We start from the raw sequence: 20,241 nt of genomic DNA on the forward strand, positions 1-20,241 counted from the left end.
TTGTTTCATACATTTGTTACCATTCATGGCCTAGGATTCATAGTTTTTGCTTATGTCTGTATTTCAAGGGAGGATTTGCTTCTCTCTAATATGCTCTATAAAATGCTAAATGTTGGCTTTACTTGTCAACCCAAGAAGGCTACGTGATGGGGCAGCTCTCTTTTCTCTGTCATGCTGTATTTTCTCTCTAGAATCAACTTTCTCTGTGAACTTCTGCAATGGGAGGGGTATTTTAAAGCCCTTTGACACACGCAGCATACCAGAGACCATGAACACCAGGATGAGTGAGTAGGAAATATTCATTTCCTCTTCTACATCAGCTAGAGGGAAAAACTCTGTTTCTTCATCTACTGCTCTCAATATTTCATTCTGGTCACCAAATGTGAGGGGAGAGGGGTTCCCACACCAAGCAATTCTCCAATTCTCTGTAGACAACAACTGGGTGTCTTACAATTCAATTTTGACACGATCTACCTGGGATTAGAGCAGACCCCACTGGTTAAGGACTAGTCCTACAAGACTTCACCCCCTCTCCCACTTCAGACACCAATTACAAGTCCAAGCTGTCACATGTGCTTGTGATCTACTGGATATAACTCAGAGGTTCCTAGGTTCCCACGACACCCACCTCACATGAGATAATTTGCTAGAGCAGCTCACAGAATTCATGACAATAGTTTACTTACTAGATTACTGGTTTGTTATAAAAGGACACAACTTAGGGGCATGTGGCTGGCTCAGTCGGTAGAGTATCTGACTCTTGATCCCAGAGTCATGAGTTCAAGCCCCACGTTGAACATGGAACCTACTTAACAACAACAACAAAACAAAAGTGTACAATTCAGAATAGCCAGATGGAAGCGATGCACAAGACAAGGTATGGGAGATGAGATGTGGAGTTTCTCTCCTCTCTCAAACACGTCCACGTGTTCACCAGCCGAGAAGCTCTCTGAATCCCATTGTCTAGGGTGCTTATGAAGGCTTCATTATGTAGGCATGATTGATTAAATCGTTGGCCACTGGTGATTAGATCGGCCTCCAACCCCTCTCCCTGTCCCCTCCCCCAGAAGTCGGGGGATGGGCTGAAAGTTCCAACCCTCTAATTACCTGGATGGTTCTCCTGGCAACCAGCTCCCAGGTTAGAGGCCTTCCCAAAGTCACCTCATTAACATAAACTTAGATAGGGTCGAATGGGACTTGTTATGAATAACAAAAGATACTTCTATCTCTCATCTCTTCCGAAATTCCAAGGATTTTAGGAGCTCTGTGCCAGGAATGCGGATGAAGACCAAAAATAAATGTCTTATCATAAATCACTGTATTGCACTAAGCCTGCTGTACCACCAGGTTTTCAATAATATTTTGCAGATATTTCTCCTGTGGGAATGCATCTCTAGTTTAAGGATGAATGAGAAACTATAATCTACTTTCAAAATCTCTATTCCTGGCAGTCTATAAAGCAGAAGATACCAGTAGATTTTCCTTGACATCATGGACTGGTGGTAATTTATTTTTGAATTTATGAGCATTATTTGGCTCCCTGACTCACCGCGCAGCCTCAGAATCACCCCAATGGCATGCAAATCATTCTCTGGGAATTATGGAGGTGTGGCATGTTTGTGATAATACCAAGTCTCCTGGTCCAGTTCTGCTCTCGCCTAACAGACACAGGACAAAGTCCTAGATTTCCCTGTGTCCAGGACCTACCCCTCTTATTTTAAGTCAAGGAAAGTCCTACTTACTGTCTCCTATGCCCAAATGGAAGAACTAGTCAGGTTTTCCCCCCTGAGAAACTGTAACAACCTGGGAACACCCCATTCCCGTTCAGGGAAATGCCTTTGGCTCTTCTGCTACTATTCAGTAGGCTTCTCCTTCAGGGGGAATAGAACATACAAGGCTGTGACAGCACTGGCCTCATGCACAAACATTCAGAGAATATAAGCAAACAAACCCACAGCTACCACAGCTTCCTAGAACAAAACTCCAAATATACTGTGATTCAGATCCCCGCTGTTTTATTGCCTATCATGGGACAACAATAAGTAGTTAAGGTTTAACTAACAGCGGGGCCTTATTTTGTATAGGCTTTAGGAAAAAGGTGGGGATTCAAGCCTGCACTAGCAGTGTTGTTTATGACAATACCACCAGAATGACAGAAAGTACATTTGGAAACTATTTTGAGATGAGAAATAGAAGCTTTGGAGAAATGCTCTACTTGAGACTGGATGCCTCATTTGGAGAACAAGAGATTCTTTCATGTTTTGCAAGGTATCAGCTAAGAATATCTAAGAAAACCTTCCTCATAATTTTGAAAATGCACAATTGATATAAACCAATCTTCTACAAATTTATAATTTAAGGAATTGGGCTATGTCTAGGGGTGCCTGGGTGGCTCAGTCAGTTAAGCGTCCGACTTCGGCTCAGGTCACGATCTCGTGGTTTGTGGGTTTGAGTCCCGCAATGGGCTCTGTGCTGACAGTCAGAGCCTAGAACCTGCTTGGATTCTGTGTCTCCCTCTCTCTGCCCCTACCCTGCTCACGCTGTGTGTGTGTGTGTGTGTGTGTGTGTGTGTGTGTGTGTGTGTATGTGTGTCTTTCTCAAAATAAATAAACACTAAAAAAAAAAAAAAAAAAAGAAAGAAATTGGGCTCTGTCCTGGAAAGGGAAAAGGAAGGAAAGGAAGCTTACCGTAGCTATGCACAAGCTGGTCAGGGCTCCTGCCTGGCTTTAGTACTGAGACAGGGCTCTCACAGACCAGACTGCTAGGATGGAACAGGACAGGAAGCAAAGTGGATGTCACCATGGTTAGCCACCTTCCAGGACACTCTTAGTTGACAGAACAAGCTGAACCCCATGAGAGTGGAATAAATCCTTGAGTGGGTAGCATGAGCCCTGGCAAAGAATATTCAGGAGGATCTCTACTGAGCGGCCAGAACCTAGGTCCTCCAGCAAGCATCTAATTTAGTGCCGGATATGCTTGTTGCCTCCTCCACCAGGGTTTTCTCGGGCTACAGAAAAGTGGCTTAAAACTATACCTCGTACTCACACAATAGCTCTGAAGGGAAGACACATTGGTCCCAGATAAGAGAGAAAGGTCACGCTTGCTCATAGCAAAAGAAAGTGTGCCAGCTCTGCCTGTGGAAACCTTGAGGAACAAGGAAAAAAAAAAAAAAGGCCTTTCCACTAGGCAATTAGGCAAACAAACTACAAGGGTCAAATAAAACAAACAAACAAACCACACCTCATACAAAAGACAGAGAACCCAGTCTGAGGAAAACCACAGTCAAAACGATATTCTACCCAAAAACTTGACCACCAATGTTCACAGCAGCATTATTCATAATAGGTAGCATTACCTTTTACCTTTATGAATAAAGCAGCATTATTCATAAAGGTAAAAGGAAACATCCCAAATGCCCATTATTTGATGAATGGGTAAACAAAATGCAGTATATACATGCAATGGAATACATTTGGCCATAAAAAGCAATGAGGGACCAATGCATGCTATAGCATAGATGGAACTTGAAAGCATTATGCTAGGTGCAAGAAGCCATCACAAAAGACACATGTTATATGATTCCATTTATATGAAATGTCCAGAATAGGCAAACCATCTATACAGACAAAAAGTCTATTAGTGGGGCTCCCGGGTGGCTCAGTGGGTTAAGGGTCCAACTCCTGATTTCAACTGAGGTCATAATCTCATGGCCATGAGACTGAGCTCCAAGTTGGGCTCTGCACTGTCAGTACAGAGCCTGCTTGGGATTTTCTCTCCCTCTCTTTCTTTCTCTCTCCCTCTCTCTCTCTGCCCCTTCCCTCTCTCAAAACAAATAAATAAACAAACATTTTTTTAAGTGGACTAGTGGCTGTTTAGGGGTACGATGACAGCAGAGTACTACCCTAAGGGAATGTGATCTTTTTTTGAAATGATGAAAATATTCTAAAATTGACTGTGCTGATGGTGTACACATCTCTGGATATCCTAAAACCCACTGAACTGTACACGTTAAATGGGTAAGTTGTGGGGTACCAGGTGGCTCAGTTGGTTAAGCGTCCGATCTGTGAGTTGGAGCCCCGCGTCGGGCTCTGTGCTGACAGCTCAGAGTCTGGAGCCTGCTTCGGATTCTGTGTCTCCTTCTGTCTCTGCCCCTCCCCGACTTGTGCTCTGTCTCTGTCTCTCAAAAATAAATAAGTATAAAAACAAAAAAATTTAAATGGGTAAGTTGTATGGCATGTGAATTATAGCTTAATAAACCTGTTTAAAAAATAAAAGCCAGCAATGTTGTCTAAGAGACTCATTTAAACAAAACAAAACAATAGACATAGAAAAAGTGACAATAAAGGTATGGGAAAATATTTTTTTTAAGTCACATTTTCTGCAAATACTTATGCTATAATATTTAATAACATAACTTCAATAAGTTCTAGAAGATGATGCATCGGTTCAGGACCAGTCAGGAAAATGTTGGTTATTTAAATGGAGAGAATGTGGGGAATTGGTTAAGCTGACTGAAGGAGAAACATGATGAGGCAGTATAGAGTTAGTAACTGCAGGTACCACCCCTGGGGAAATAAAGAAAAGAGGGGGACATTAGCCAAACTTAGAAGCAAAGGAAGAGCCCCACAGAATTGGGACTTGGCCGTCTGGGGGAGGGGCACCCTGGTTGCTCTTATGACCTCAGGGGTTTGGAGAAGAGTCTCCAGAGGAACAAGGTCTTACTTCTCTGAGGAGGGGTGCTGTCCAGCCACTGCTTATTCCTTCAAGCAGGCTGATTCTTGGAGTGTGCAAGAAGTTAGAAACTGGAGCCACTGCTACCGTCGAGCTGAAGTGCTGCCTCGGGATCATTCTGACAGGAGTTACAAGTGGAAAGACCAAGAGGCTTCTCCTGTCTCCCACCTTCCTGTCTCTTTCCAGGTGCCCACTACTGACAATGTCTAGCAGGTAGCCCGCTGGTGAGGAAGTATCATTTGCAGGGTCCCAATCTCAGCACCACAAAGTTTGGAGTTGGGACACAATAGATTAATAGCACAGCTGGTGAGAAAACATCAAAATGAGATGAAAAGGATGATTGAAGAGCTAAGGAATCATCGAAACTAACGGTGACACTGCACCATTGGCAATTTGGCTGAAAATTGAATTAATAACATGTAGAAAAGGCTTGATTTCATCGTCATGAATTCAGAAGAAAAAGACAAAGATATTAAAGCAATTAACAAGGAGAGGATACATGTGAAGGACAAAGATGTCTCTTTCTTTTTTTTCAAAAATTTATTTATTTTTGAATGTTTACTTTTGAGACAGAGAGAGAGAACAGCAGAGGATCTGAAGCCAGCTCTGTGCTGATGTCAGAGAGCCCAGGATTCAAACTCACGAACCGTGAGATCATGACCTGAGCTGAAGTCAGATGCTTAATCAACTGAGCCACCCAGACGCTCCCCAAAAACTTCTTTTTAATAGTGATCTTCTCATTAGCTTTAAGTTGTGCAAGGTGTTTCAAATAAGAATAATTCTTGCCCCTGAAGAAGAAAATCTATTCAAGGTCACAGAAAAAGGGGCACCTGGGTGGCCCTCTCTCTCTCTCTCAAAAATAAATAAACATTTTTAAAAAATGGTCACAGAAAAAATATTCAGGGCTGTTATACAGAAAAATTTCCCAAAATGATTAAAGAACTTAATTTCAAATATTATATTGTAATACCAGGAAAATCTGTTAGAAACTGATGGACAGTGAGATATATTGTGGTTAAGACCTCAAACTTCAAAAGGCAAGAAAAAATTCTTAAGTAGGTTAAAATCAAATCAGCCTCAGACTTTTCCAGACTCTTTCCTATGAGCAGTATCCACAAAGTCCTGGGACATGGCAGGGGTGCAGGACGGCAAGACTCAAGAACACTTGTTTAAGTTTAAATAAAATAGGAAGACATTTTCAAAACTTAAGGAATATGAGGCTGTTGAAAGACTGAGAATACACACAGATTCTTTGTACCTTCTGCCATCAAAAGATAAAGTTTGTTTCTTCATCTTTTAAATATGGGCTGGCCTTCTGACTCGCTTTGGCCAATGACTTGCAGCAGAAGGGACATTACTTGAATTCCAAGCCTGCAGCTTCCATTCTCACGCTGCCACCTGTGAACAAGACAAAGCAAACCTGCTGGAGGGGCTTCGAGTGCCTAGGCTGACCACCAAAACTGACAGATGCAGCCCTAGGCTCAATACCGGATGGCCAATTTGCACAGGTAAGTCCAGGAGAGATCAGCTGAACCTCCCAGTTAAACCCAGCCCAACTGACCACCCCCAGAACTGGGAGCTAGGAAATGATCCCTGCGGGTGGTTTGTAATCCACATAAACAAAGGCTAACTGAGACATGATGAAATCTACACAACCAAACCAAAATGAAGCTGGAAATGAAGCAGTGCACGATAAATACATTTAAATACTGGTTAAGAAAAATCGATAGGAAATGATGGATAAAAATAGAATATAAATATTATAAACCCTGACAAAGTGAAAAATAACGTGCACCAAAAATTAGGAAGTATGGGGAAGAGATAGGAGGAAGTGAAAGAGTGTTAATCTGTCTCTCATAGCAGGGAACTCAGTATGGCCAATAATGAAGCACATAGTTTTAAAAAGTTGCTCTGTCCTATTATGATTTTTTATCATTTTGTTTACCCTTTGAGAAACCTTTTATGAATCAATCTCTCTTACAATGAGGAAACATGCATCTGAGCAGTTCCTTCAGTTCTTTTGTTAAATTCAAGTAAGACCAGGTTCACCACTGTATTTTAAGAAAAATAGCATGTCCAGATTGAGTCTATTCCTGTCCATTACTCTATGTAGCTCTCTATCCATCCTTCTATATGTATTCATGCTTGTAATAACAGTATTCACATATGGATGTTAGTATTCTGTGATATTAAAATTGGGATGGTTTGAACTTTTGTTTCTTGGACTTTTTATAAAGGGTTTATATTTTTATAAAAACAACAAAGTTGTAAAAAGACTTTATAAGAAGTTTCGTTAGCAGTCCCAGTGGAAAGGGGCATTTTCATAGGGAATGTTAAAATGGCATTATGCTCTAGATGTGGTGTATCTAAACTGGTGGTTCTCAATGGCTACACACTATAACCGCCGAGGAACATTTTTAAAAATTTCAATATCTAGGCTTCAGCCAGACCAGAGCCATTCAATTAAAATCTCTGGGATGGGGACTGAGAATGACATGGTTCAAATGTTCCCCCAGGTGATTCTGATGTGCAACTCTGGCTGAGAACCACTGGTTTCAACAGGCCAGACAGCACATTCCTAAAATGTAATGCATGTTGCTGAAAAGTCCGGCCACTCATTCCACCCTATGCCTCTTCCAGAACCATAGGTACATTCAGAGGATCTGCTACTGAAGAAGACAGGAAGAATGAATACTCTGGGTAGGCTACTAGTGGCATAGGAAGCCTGTTGGCAGGAACAGGGGGCAAGATGCTTTCTTGTTTACCTCCAGGAGAGAGAACCTGGATTTCGCCCCCCCCCCCCCCCCCCAGATGCTGAGTTGGCACCTCTGGGTGTCTCACAGGTTTTAAATGAATGACACACCCACTATAGAACCAGTTCCTAACAAGTGAGATGGAATTATTGTGATTGGTTTACCAATGCTTTTTAAACTTTATTATATAGAGGAATTGCCCCGGAACCATGTTAAAATGCAGATTCTGATTCAGTAGGTCTGGAGTGGGGCCAAGATTCTGCATCTCTAACAAGATTCCAGGTGATTAGAATGGCTGTCAGGCATCAATTACATCGTCCACCTTAACTATCAAACACACCTGATATTTACAGTAGCTGAGGAGTGCATTCTTTCCTTGTAGGTGAATATACAGGAGAAGCCAATTATAATCAGAAGGTGCTTAATGAGCAAAGCCAGATTGCAAAGCATATGTGAAGGCACAGAAGCAAGAAACTGCTCACGTGCATGGTGAATCAGAAGCTGGAGGTGGGCGGAGTCAGATCACTAAAGGGCTGGGCTTTGATCTGTGTTCTGCTGAGCACAAAGCCTCTACAAGATTTTCCATGGGGAAAAAAAAAAAGTCTTCTAGAGTCAATCATTTTGGGGAAGTATTGCACTCTATGCCCCTCACTTTGTTATTTACAACGCATAATTTGATTTTAAAGATGCTAAGAAGCCTTTGTCAAATAGAGATAATACCTCATAGGCAGTACTGGTTATATAATTTGTGGAGCCCAGTGCGAAATGAAAATTTGTCTTTTCCAAGAACTGTTAAGATTTTCTAGATGGCAGTGACAGAGCATTAAACCAAGTGTGGAAATCTTCAGACCTTTTGGGACTATGAAGTTCACATGCCCATGAAGTTGCCCTACTCATGGAGATATTGGGAGCATTAAATGAAACAAGGAATGAAAAGTGGTTTAATGCTTGCATCCTGTATGCACTAAATAAATAATAACTATGGTGAACACACAGCTTTTAGTTAAAACCCTTGGTTGTAACAGAAACTCACTTTATCTAACTTAAGCAAAAAAAAAGCAGAATTTATTGTAAGGACCCAGGCAGGTGTTTCAGAATCCAAGGGGAGAAGCAGCCAGCAAGGTACAGGAACAAAGGGGAAGAGAAGCATTATCAGGACTCTTTTTTTCTCTCTCAACTCATCTTCTCTGTGGGTTCCCTGTCCACACCATGGGACAAATCAGCCCAGATTTACAGGTTCAAGAGACTTCCCAGAGGGAGATTGGGGTCTCTTAGTCCCAATTCCGCATTCCGAGGAAGGGCTTCTGATGAGTCCATCTAGTTTTGCCTGGATTAAGCAACTATATATAACAGCTCTTCAACTAGTATTGGCTCAATGGAGGGGGGGAAGAAGACAACATATGTCCATCCCAGTGTCTCCCATACTTAATTGATCATGAGACATTTCTTGAAGGAACGCCTGTTAGTAGTGACAGAACATACTTGAGAAATGCAGTTGTGGGTAACATGAAGCAATGAAATGGCCAAAGGAGAGGCATGAGAGCCAGGAATCAGATTTTCATTGCAGATGGCAGGGAGCAGAACTGACTGGAGGGAACAAGACTGAACACAAGAAGGCTAATTAAGACCCTGCTACAGAAATTCAGACCTGGGAAGCAAGGCTAGTATTAATGGGGAAACGGGGAAAAACTGTCTCCAGAAATATTTGGGCAGTGAAAATCTGAAAGGATTGGCAAGTTACCTATATAGGGGGAGGTGTATGAGAGACAAGAATGGTTCAAAGAATGAACTTAGGGATACTGAATAGGTCGTGGCACCGCCATCTATGGAGATAATATACGAATTGGGGGTGGCGGGTGGGTGTGAATTGTTTTTGATACGTTTGGTACCAGGAAGAATACTCAGGTGGAAATATCTAGAAGCCTGAAATTTGGGCCACAGGTGAAGGCTTGAGACGGATTTAAATCTCACACCTTGTTGGTAATTAAAAAACTGAAAAGCTCATGCATTCAGTACACGACTGTTAAACAGTCTCTCATGGCCCAGGCGCTGGGGGACACAACACACATGCATGGACAAGATACCCATGGTCCTTGCAGCCTCTCGTGTAGCTTACAGTCGTCCAGGAAGATAAAGTTCTTACAAGGCGCTCCGTTTCCGAAGTACAGAACGTCAGAGGGTTGTGCAAACAATGGAGAACAAATTGGACACAGTGCCTGTGCCTCTACCACATTACAGCTGTGTGCCAGGGGCAGACTCCGGGTGGGTTTCAAGCCTGGGATCACCACTACCAAAGCCAGGAGCCAGGATGATGGCACGGGTTTGGTCTCTAACTGCGAGAGGGAGGGAGGTGGGCTTGGAGAGCGCGGTTGATGAAAACTGGCGATAAGTGAGAATCACTGCCCCAGCAGAACGACCTGAGTCTCTTTTGTGTTTTCTCCGGCCAAGCGTTGCAGGCCGGCAATGTGCTGAGCTGGTTCCACTTGCCCAGGAGGAAACGACTAGAATGACAGTCCACGTAAGGGGTTCACTTTTCCATCCAAACTGCGTCTCCGTCGTCTTGCTGCGGGGAGTGGGTGAGGATGGAACCCAAGGGCCTGGGTTACTGTCCAGCTCCTGTGGGTGTCAGCACCCCAGAAGCTAAGTGCGGGGAGTACCGCGCGGTCGGAAGCTCTAACACCCGCACAGGCGGTTGGCGGAGAACAATGAGCTACCGGGGAGGAAGCGGAGGGTAAGCGAATTCGGAAGTCGAGGCCCCACGCGGGAAGACAGACGCGAACGCGCCGCTGGGCAACACGCCTGCGCCGCCCGAGGTTGGGAGCGCGTCCCCGCCTGGTGCCACCTCGGAGTCCAGAACCAGCTGCGAGCTCCCAAGGTGAGGGCGGGGGAGTGCACGCCCGAGGGACGGCCGAAACGCGCGAGCGCTGAGAGCGTGCGCACGCGCAGAGCTCCCGCCGGCCGGCGCCCAGAGCGCGGGAGAAGCGACGGAAGCCACAGAAAGGAGGCGCACCTCGGTGAGTGCTCCCCCTCCCCTTTCTCCCGGAGTGCCTTGCGCTCGCCCGGTGGGCGGGGGGGGAGGGGAGGGGAGGCGGCGGTGGCAGCCATGTTGTTGTGAGTCTCTGTGTCTCACCCTCGGTACTTCGGTGGTTCGGAGGAGGAGGGGGAGGAGAAGGAGGAGGTGGGGTGGGGGGGAGGGAGGTAGGTGGAGAAAGAAGATATTGCCGCCACCGAAGGCGGAGGAGGGAAGGACGGCCAAGAGCGACACCGCCGTGTGCCCAACGGTCGGTGTCCCCGGCTGAGGCAGCGCGGCCGCAGCAGCTCCGTAAGTCAGCCCGCGCTTGCTTCTTCTCCCCGTGCTCTGGCACCGCAGGGGCTGGCTCCCCGGGCTTTGTGTGGCGGCCTCGGCTGGGGCAGCCCGCAGGCGGGAGGGCGGACGGGGCCTGCGGGCAGCCCGGGACGGCAGCGGCCTGAGGCCCGCTCGCACAATGCGGGGGGAGGGGTGCCGGAAGGGGGTGTGCGCCCGGCGGCGGCAGCGGCGGCGGCGGGGGGGGGGTGGGGGGGCTCGGCTCTCCTGCTTCCTTTCCTTCCCCACGCCGCAGCCTCGCGGCGCTGGGGTGCTGGTGTCCTCGGTTTCTCGGCGTTTGGGGTTAGGGACCGAGCTGTCCTCTCAGCCCTTGGATTCGGAAAGAGGGCAGAGGCCGGTGGATCCAGAGAAGTGTGCGAGTTGGAAGTGGGCGAAGAGGAAGGAGTGGGTTTATAAAAACAAGTGTGGGAATTCTCGTGGGCCCGAGTGTATCCAGGAAAAGCTTGCAGCAGACAGGTGTGGGTATGAAAGAGCGACTTGGGTTAGGCTGGTTAGGTGCCATTATTAAGGAATGTTATGTTTTTGTCACTGAAACAGATTTCGACACTCAAAAAGATACATACATTAAAACGAAAGGAAAGATTAGATGCTTCAGACATTTTAGCAATAGTTTTGTGTCTGAATTGGGCCAGATTTTGGGAAAATGAATTGTTCCCAAACGCGTGTAAAAGTTATGCTACTTCCGAAAACATACCTAGGGAAAACCCAATTTCCTTAACTTAGTCTTTTATTAAGACACATATTTAAACATTTTGTGGGTTAGTATTACGGACACATTAGGTGTAATAGGACAAGCATGTTAAAGTCAGGTCTTAGGACTTTGTGAGATTTTTAACTTAAAACTGGTGACAGGGTTTTTTTGGTAAAGTTTTTTAGGGAAAGCTTTATTAGATGAATGTTTTAAACGCTTAAGAGAAATGTAATATCTGTAAAGGTATATCGAAACAATTATAATAAAGGAAGTTACCTAAGGATTTTAAAGGCTTGTTTACTGCTTAGATTTCATGTCTAATAGGTGACTCTTCACCATGTGACTGGGAGTATCAGAGGATGATTTAAGGAATTCTGGCTAGGAATCCTGTTTAAAACACAAGGACAGATATTTTTAATTGGCTTAAGTTTCTGTCCTTAGTCTTTTAATATCCTGCTTTTTAAAGATAATTTGCTTCATCTGCATAGGCATCATAGTGATTTCGTTTTTGCATGAATGTCGTTTCAAGTCAAATTTTTGGTGAAATAAGTTATTTAGGAATGTCTTGTGGTGTCCCAAGGACAGTTTTTGTACCCACTAAAGGTTCACACGGATTTTAAAAAGTTAGTATTTCAGAATCTTGGGTCTTCAGCTTTTAAGTTCTTTTTTCTTGTTTGTACAAGTCTGGCTATTTAATCTTCAGGTTAGATTTGCTATTAAACATCTTCAAGAGAATTTAAACCTTAATTTTTATACATTTGAAAAAATTTGAGTGCAAGGTTCTTTTAGATGTTTCCATATTTAGTAAAATTTCAACTTAAACGTCTAAATTACTACCATATTTAATTTGGTCATGCAAGGCTGTCTGCTTTAATAGGCCAATAATCTTAAGTGTTACAAGTATACAAACCAAACTATGCAGTCCTAAAGGTAATATTATGATTTTGTTTCTCCTAAACCTTCCATACTTGTTTATAAATCTTTCTGGTATTGTCTTCCTGTGTAGGTACTTATCCTAGTTAACAGAAGTAACTATGATCGGAGCTTTGGGCCAGGTGTGACCTCCAAAGCCAGTCTGGTCAGTGACCAGACTCTGTCTGCTTTTTATAGACATTGACAAGATCTTCATAATTTTTTTAAGTTTATTTTTGAGAGACAGCAAGCTCGCAGGCACAAGTGAGGGAGGGGCAGAGAGAGAGAAAATCCCCAGGCAGGCTCCTCGCTCTCAGAGCAGAGCCCAGTGCAGTCCTCCAGCTCAGGAACCTTTTGAGATCATGACTGGAGTCGAAATCAAGAGTCAGACACTTAACCAATTGAGCCACCCATGCGCCCCCAAGATCTTCATAATTTTAAGTGGAAGTTGGTTCCTGTCTCCTGAATTATTTCATAATTCAATGACCTTTAAACTTGTCGGTTTCTAACATAAGGGAAATACTCTATTTTTTTCATGTTCTTAAGTTTATGACTATTTTAAATATTTGAATGTATCTCATATGCCTTTGACTTGCATTCAGGTTGTGGCTGTTGTACTGATAGGTGTGTGATTAGTATAAAAATTGTTCTTGTAACTGGGTAAATTGGTTGGTGATGTATTAGATTTGCTGTTTTTACGAAGGCATAAAAACAGTCTGACTTGCTTCTGTTGTCCTAATTCTTCACTGTTGCTTTTGATGAACTCATAAGAAGGAACTGATCAAGTATGGCTTATAGCCTCCTTCCTCTCTTTCTTTCTGGAAGTCTGCCCCCTGCAGAAAGCTCATTATTCTGCTTCTTGAGGTGACCATGATAGATAGACTCTGCATCTTTTTGGAGGACCATCAGTTGTCCAGTGCTGCCTGTAACTGGGTCAGGATAATTAAGGGGTGTGGTGGTAGAAGCCCCACTGGCTTAAGTCTAAATTATGCTTTCCATTGTAGCTTGATCAGATATTGGATTGCTATCAGTCTAGTTCCTGTGTCTCACTTCTGAATTCTGATGTGGTGGAAAAAGGTTTCCTTCAAAAACCTTTCCTTCAAAAACCTAAACCTTCATTTAGAAGCTAATATTTTAATAATAATTTTTATATTTAGCAATATAGATAGAAGACATTTATCACTTAAAATGTATTACTTTTGTAGTGGGAAAAGTGAATTTTCAGAGCTGTTATTTTCGAGCCTTTCCAATGAAACTATTATATAGGTAGGTTCTTCTTTTTAGTTTCAGGTAGCAGTATGTTTATATACGTAAGGTTAATGTATTTTTGTCTTGGTGACTTTTTCGTCCCAACAACTCAAAAGATCCAACTTTATAAATGAAAAAATTAAGACTTGCCTAATTAAACACAGTATCACCTTCCAGAGAGTCATTTTAATTCTTAATAAAACTGTTGGAATTTTTGTCTTTTGTTAACCTTTTTCTTAAAAGAAAAATTTTATTTGACCTTTGCCTGGCTTCTTTCTGTACTTTAGAATTCTAAAGTGCTTTAAAGAATTGAAAAAGTATTGGTTATTCAAGCATGTTGGCAAAATCATAGTTTAGTGTATTTCACCTCTGCAAATTTAGCTGCTGTGATCCCATCCATTTTTAGTTCACAGATTTTCACTTATTCACTTACTCTTTGTAGAGAAAAGACGTTGGAGTAGAGTACTAGAAAACATACAAGTGTGTACACCTTACGTACATATCCCAGCATTTCACTAAAGGGAAAGTGTGAAGGGAGAATGGGTAGTTGGAATGTAAGGATACTTTTGACTATAAATGGGACAGAAAAAAAAAAAAGGCAGCCATTATCAGCTACCTGAGGCAAGTATTTGAACCACAAAGCCTCCAAAAATCTGCTTCCTGGAAGGGATTTGGTGAAATTGACTATAAAATGACACTGCAAAACCACCTATTCAATACCTGCTTAGGAGAATAAAACCTGCAACTGACTGCCAGAGTACATAAAAAATGGTGTGTGGCAGGGGAAGGGGGGAGAGAAGGCATTTTTTTTTTCACACTTTTTTGTAGTCGTTAAAAAAAAAATACCTATAAATATAGAGAACGTAATTTGAGGATAGATCTTTATGATTTCTATTAGAGTGGACATCTCATACTAAGAGTGCCAGTTTTAGATCTCAAAGTGGTGATCTGTGGTTTTAAGCACTATTGCTGAAAGACTTATGGATCAGTGGAATATTGTTTTGATTGTGTAAGATGCAACTGGTTGTATGCATTCAGACATTAGGGTAAATGAGTGGTAGAGTCAAGCTGACCCTAAGTATAGGTCTTTGCTAGGTAGTCAAATAAGGCAAATTGTAGGTAGAGAAAAATATGGATAGTATTGTCTGGTTTTGTCAAATACCAAGAATTATATACACATAGGAGCTATTTATGTCTTCCATTTTGGTGACCAGGTCATTTATTAACATCTATGCAGTATTTTATCAACACTTTTAGCTTGACTAAATGTAATAAGTTTTCTGTAGTAATATCTAAGTCTTTAAGATTGATTTAACATAAGCAACATTAAGATTTGAAGTTTTGAGAAGATGATAACTGTCAGTTTTGTCTGTAGATGTTTTCTTGGACCTCCCTATGGTTGAAGTGTAATTGCTGAAAAGGGATCAAAGGGAATGTCTTTGGTACCTTCATTTAATCTCTAAATTATGTGGTTCCTATACTAGTAGGAATGGGAGTACTCTAGGAACTTGCCAAAGATAAATTGTTTGCTAATTTTTATTTTGAGTCTGCTTGAGAAGATACTCATGGAGTATTATTTGAGGAACATTCAATCCCATTTGTTACTCTGAATATTCTAGGTTGTATCCTGTCATCAAGCTAGACTACCAGAAACCTGAATACATTTTGAGATTTGCAGGCCTTTGATAATGCCAGACTTTATTTAGACATTGGTGGTATCAGATCCTTGTTATTAGGGAGTTAATAATACAGTGAAGAGGGGGGCGCCTGCGTGACTCAGTCGGTTAAAGTGTCTGACTCTTGATTTTGGCTGACGTCATCTCAAGGTTCATGGGTTTGAACACTGCCTCAGGCTCCCTGCTGACAGAATGGGGCCTGCTTGGGATTCTCTCTCCCTCACTCTGCTCCTACCCGCATGTGTGCTTTCGCTTGAGTGCCCTCCTCCTTCCCTTCTCTCTCTCTCTCTCTCTCTCTCTCACTCTAAGTAAATAAATTTTAAAAATAAAGTGAAGAGGAAGTTGATTAAACTTGTGATTACAGTGCAGTATACTAAGTGTACTGAGTAACACACGCAAGTGATGTCACAAAAGTGTAATGGGCTTACATAGGTCAGGAATAGCTGACACAGGGGTCAGGAATAGCTTTCTATGCGAGGTTAAGTTGAGTTTAAAAAAAAATTGGAGAGGGGCACCTGGCTGAGTCAGTCAGTCAGTAGAGCATGCAATTCTGGATCTCAGGGTCATGAGTTCAAGCCCCATGTTGGGCTTGGAGCCTACTTAAAATTTAAAAATGAAAAAAAGACCTGGAGAAATTAGTCAAGAGATGGGTAAATGGCATTCAGCCAGAGGGATTAGTATGGGTAGTGGCCCTGATAGGGGAGAATAGCAGAACTTAAAGTGGAGGTAGGGAACATTGAAAAGATAGGACCTGGAGAGATAAGTAGGGGCTCATCAGATTTAAAGGCTTTTTTAAATTTGGTCATTCCTGAAAGACTTTGGAAATCCAAGATTGTAAACTGGGAAGATTTAGACCATATTGTTTGGAACCTTTAAAGTATTGCTGTGGAATTGCATTCCCTGGATTGTGTTACAAGTTAGGTACATGGTTTTCCTGGAGGAAAGCTGACTATAAAAAATGAGATTATGAAACCTGCATCTGTTAAGAGAATGTTGTTGAGATTTTCTGTTACACTTCTGTGTCCTTGATATAATGTTCCATATAAGAAATTTCTTTGAAAACTTAGTGCTAGAAATAAGGTTGTCTATGAGGAATTGGTATGATTTTTTTTTCATGGATAATGAGAATCATATGTAATTTATTGTGTTTTCTCCCCTTTTATCTTTGTATCTTCAAAAGTTACATTTTACTTACTAATTCGCTACTAATATTTGCTTTGTTATTTTCCTAAGATTAGTTTTTGCTTTATTGTCTATATTTCTTCCTATGAGATACTTCATGCAGCTTTCAACACATTTTTATTTACCTAGCTACAGAGCAAATTTCATTTAAATTATGCTCAAGAATATTTCTATATAGACGCTTTTTTGGTATGTAACTTAATAGTCCTGGAAACTAACAGATTTTGTTTCTCTTTTCAGCCACTGCAGCGTAGGCATTTGTGGTGGTGGTGGTGGGGTGTGTGTGTGTGTGTGTGTGTGTGTGTGTGTGTGTGTTTTAAGTTTTTAATTATTTTTTTTTTTTTTAGTAATCTCTACACCTAATGTGGGGCTCGAACTCCCAACCCAGAGATGAAGAGTCCCATGCTGTTTGGAGCCGCCCAGGGGCACCATAGGCAGTTGTTTTTTTGTTGTTTTTTTCTAAGCAACTTACAGAAGGTTTTTTACAACATCTTTAAGAAATTGGTTGGGTCATTTCACTTAAAGTTACTGAGATACAAGTGATCATCCATTCAAAGCTTGTTCTTGAATATTTGAGGAATTTAAAAAATCACAATTCATACTTAATCACCTAAGAGATTCCTATTTATTTGAAAGGTTTGTACAGCTCATATATTTTTTCTTTTACTATTCAGAGTAGTCATAGTAAACCAAATGTGTTTTAAAACTTAACTGTCATAAGTTGTGGCTTTTCCTAGACAAAAGTTTAAAAAGTTGAAATATGTTGTATAATTGGCTAAGCTTTCTTTTCTTGGAAATTACTAGAAATACTGCTTAAAATAACTTATTTTGTGTTAACATATTTCCAGAAAAAAGTTATGATAATACTGGCGTAAAACTAAGCAGTTTTAACTGTAGGACTTAATATGTGACAATGAATTCTGGATTGACTGTATGCTCAGCTTGCAAAAGAACAAATGAGTACCAGGGAGCAGCATATCCCAAATGTAATGGACAGGGAACCTCTTATTTCAAATAACACTGTGAGTTGGTGGTTAAGGAAAACACTTTGGAAAATTCTAGTCTAAGGAAAAAATATCCTTTTAAAATTGCATTAGAGTTTGCTGCTTAAAATGGTTTTTATTTTTCCTCAGTTGTCTCAGACCATGCATTGAAATGACTTCCTTTAGTTCTGTTACAACCTAACATTTAAGTTATTTCTCCTTGGTGCTATATTGATTCCAATTGATTATGTGTAACAATTGAAAATTACTAGATAATCATTTGAGACAAGTCTTCAGTTGTTGGGCATTCAACCTAGTACTAAAATGAACTGAAAATAGCACAGGATCACTTGTACTATATTCTGTGATAAAGTCTCTAAACTAATGCATTTAAACTATGTTAACATAGGACCTTTTAGGGTGCCTGGGTGGCTCATTTGATTAAGCATCCAACTAATGATGTCATCTCAGGTCTTGATCTTAGAGTCATAAGTTCAAGCCCCGTATAGGGCTCTGCACAGTGTGTGAAGCATATATATGTATATATGTGTATATATATATGTATATACGTGCATGTATAAATATATGTGTGTGTATACATGCACGTATACATATATATATCTATACGTGCATGTATATGAGCACACACACACACCTTTAAAGAAAAAACAATTTTGCTAGCTTCAGTGAGCCTTACAACACAAACCAAAAAAGCAAAGATAAAGCCAGTAGTAGTACCTCCTCTCCTACCAGAGTTAGGTGTTTATTTGGTCATACTGCACACAAATATATGGTCATATATATATTGCTCCTCTATTTTAAACAAAAATGGGATTGTGTGATACACCTTAGCCAATTTGGTATTTTTATTTAATATGGACATTTGACTATATTACTTATCAACTTGTAACATTCAGTGCATAGATTTTTAATTTGCTATACCATTTTTCTGTTGTTGAGTTTATGTTGTTTAATTCTTATTTTTTGAACCACTAGAAGTGGTGCTGCAGTAAATGTTATGCAGTTTATTTTTTTCTTGTTGGTGCTGTTTATGTAAGGTAAATTCCCAGAAAAATTCTTGTATTAGAGGATTTTATATTGATTTTTTTAAGTAAGAAAATCATCCACTCATACTAGGTCATTAATACTCTAGAAAACACTTATATTTTAATTTTATATATTATCTAATTTATTCTTCGCAATAATCCTGTGAGGGGGGCATATTCTCATTTGCAAATGGGGAAACAGGACTAGAGTATTCAAGTGTTCTGAGTTCATTCACCTAGTTCGGGACAAACGTGGAACTATATTCTAGATCTTTTAATTCATATTTATCTGTTACATCATGATGAATGATCCAAATTTTTTATTTATTTTTTATTTGGAAAACCATTAGGGTGTTTGTAGGTGTATTCCTTAGCTATAGGTGATATGGTGACGTGTAAGGGTCTCAGTTGTATCTGCACAGGGAAACATCATCTGGAGAACTTGCAAAAAATACTAATAACAATCTATCCCTGTTTTCTCTGCCCAGACTAATTTAAGGTTTAGATAAGTGGGAACTGAGAGAGAAACAGACAGATGGAGCATGAGCAGGGGAAGGGCAGAGAGAGAGAGAGACAGACAGACAGAAAGACAGACAGAATCTGAAGCAGGCTCCAGGCTCCAAGCTGTCAGTACAGAGCCTGATGTGGGGCTCCCAGCCACGAACCGTGAGATCATGACCTGAGCCAAAGTCAGATGCTTAACTGACAGAGCCACCCAAGTACGCCTTGGATTTTTTTCTATATATGCATAAATGCATTTATCTCATGCTTTTGAATGGATTCATACTTGATAACGTTATGAGTTTCCCTCTCTCCTTATTACATTATCCTGATCCTCTCCCTCATAACTGTTAACATTTCATGGAACACTGGTGTAACCAGAATAGCTTGCATGATTGTGTTGTGTTTTTTCTATCCTAATTATGATTTAGAGAAGTTTTCAAGTCTAACAGTTAATGTGATATTAATACACTGAAAATACCAATTAAATGCAATGGAAATTAAGAAAAAGATTGCTTGGGGATAGGTTTTGATGAAGAAAGTGGCATTTGAGCCAAATTTTGAGTTTGTAGAATTTGCATGTGAAGAGTTAGATGGCAAAGAGCTGTCCAGGGGACTGGAATAGTATAAGCAAAAGGATGATTGGGGAAAGCTTTTAGTTGTATAATTTACATACAAGCTGACTGACGGTTTATGCTTGGTTGGTATGGAAAAGAGCAGCATGGAGCCTTTGGAGTCTTGACAGTATCAAATCCTCTGCCATTTTAGTAGTTTTTTGTCTATTAGGATATGGAAATTGGTACAGTTTCCTTATTGTAAAGAATCCTGCTTTTCTGGATTGTAGTGAGAATTAGATACAATGTGCCTAGTATGATCTGTGGCATGACATTGAGTGTTAAGTAAATTTTGTTCTCTTTAGGGGGTGGTGTCTGATAAAAATAAGGCCAAAGACATTTATGCTTATTTGGAAATCCATTTTTTGGGAGAAAATTTTTATGTGTCCTTTGTCAAAAATATGGTTGAGGAAGTAATAAGTTATACTAAGTTTATACAGTAGCTTGGACCCTGAGTCAGTTAGCCTTGTGTAGGGTAACTCCCTTTACAAGCTGCAGTTTATAAACTTTTTTTTTTTTTTAAAGGGGGATGGATTCAAA

The 20,241-nt window shown here is 41.0% G+C and overlaps 1 protein-coding gene across 7 annotated transcripts in view; it reads left to right on the forward strand.

The window, feature by feature from the left end:
- The first annotated feature begins 10,426 nt into the window (after positions 1 to 10,426).
- The window catches only part of PUM2 (pumilio RNA binding family member 2), a 99,742-nt gene continuing 89,927 nt past the window's right edge, over positions 10,427 to 20,241 (forward strand). For 5 of the 7 annotated variants that reach the window (XM_042933595.1, XM_042933600.1, XM_042933602.1 and 2 more), the window contains exon 1: positions 10,724 to 10,806. The gene's annotated coding sequence lies outside the window, so the exon portion shown is untranslated. Of the gene's footprint in view, positions 10,499 to 10,717; positions 10,807 to 16,904; positions 17,194 to 20,241 lie in introns of those variants that run through there. The other 2 variants (XM_042933596.1, XM_042933597.1) reach the window with 2 other exon arrangements.

Source organism: Panthera leo, chromosome A3, assembly GCF_018350215.1.
Source record: "Panthera leo isolate Ple1 chromosome A3, P.leo_Ple1_pat1.1, whole genome shotgun sequence".
In the NCBI taxonomy this organism is placed as follows: Eukaryota; Metazoa; Chordata; class Mammalia; order Carnivora; family Felidae; genus Panthera; species Panthera leo.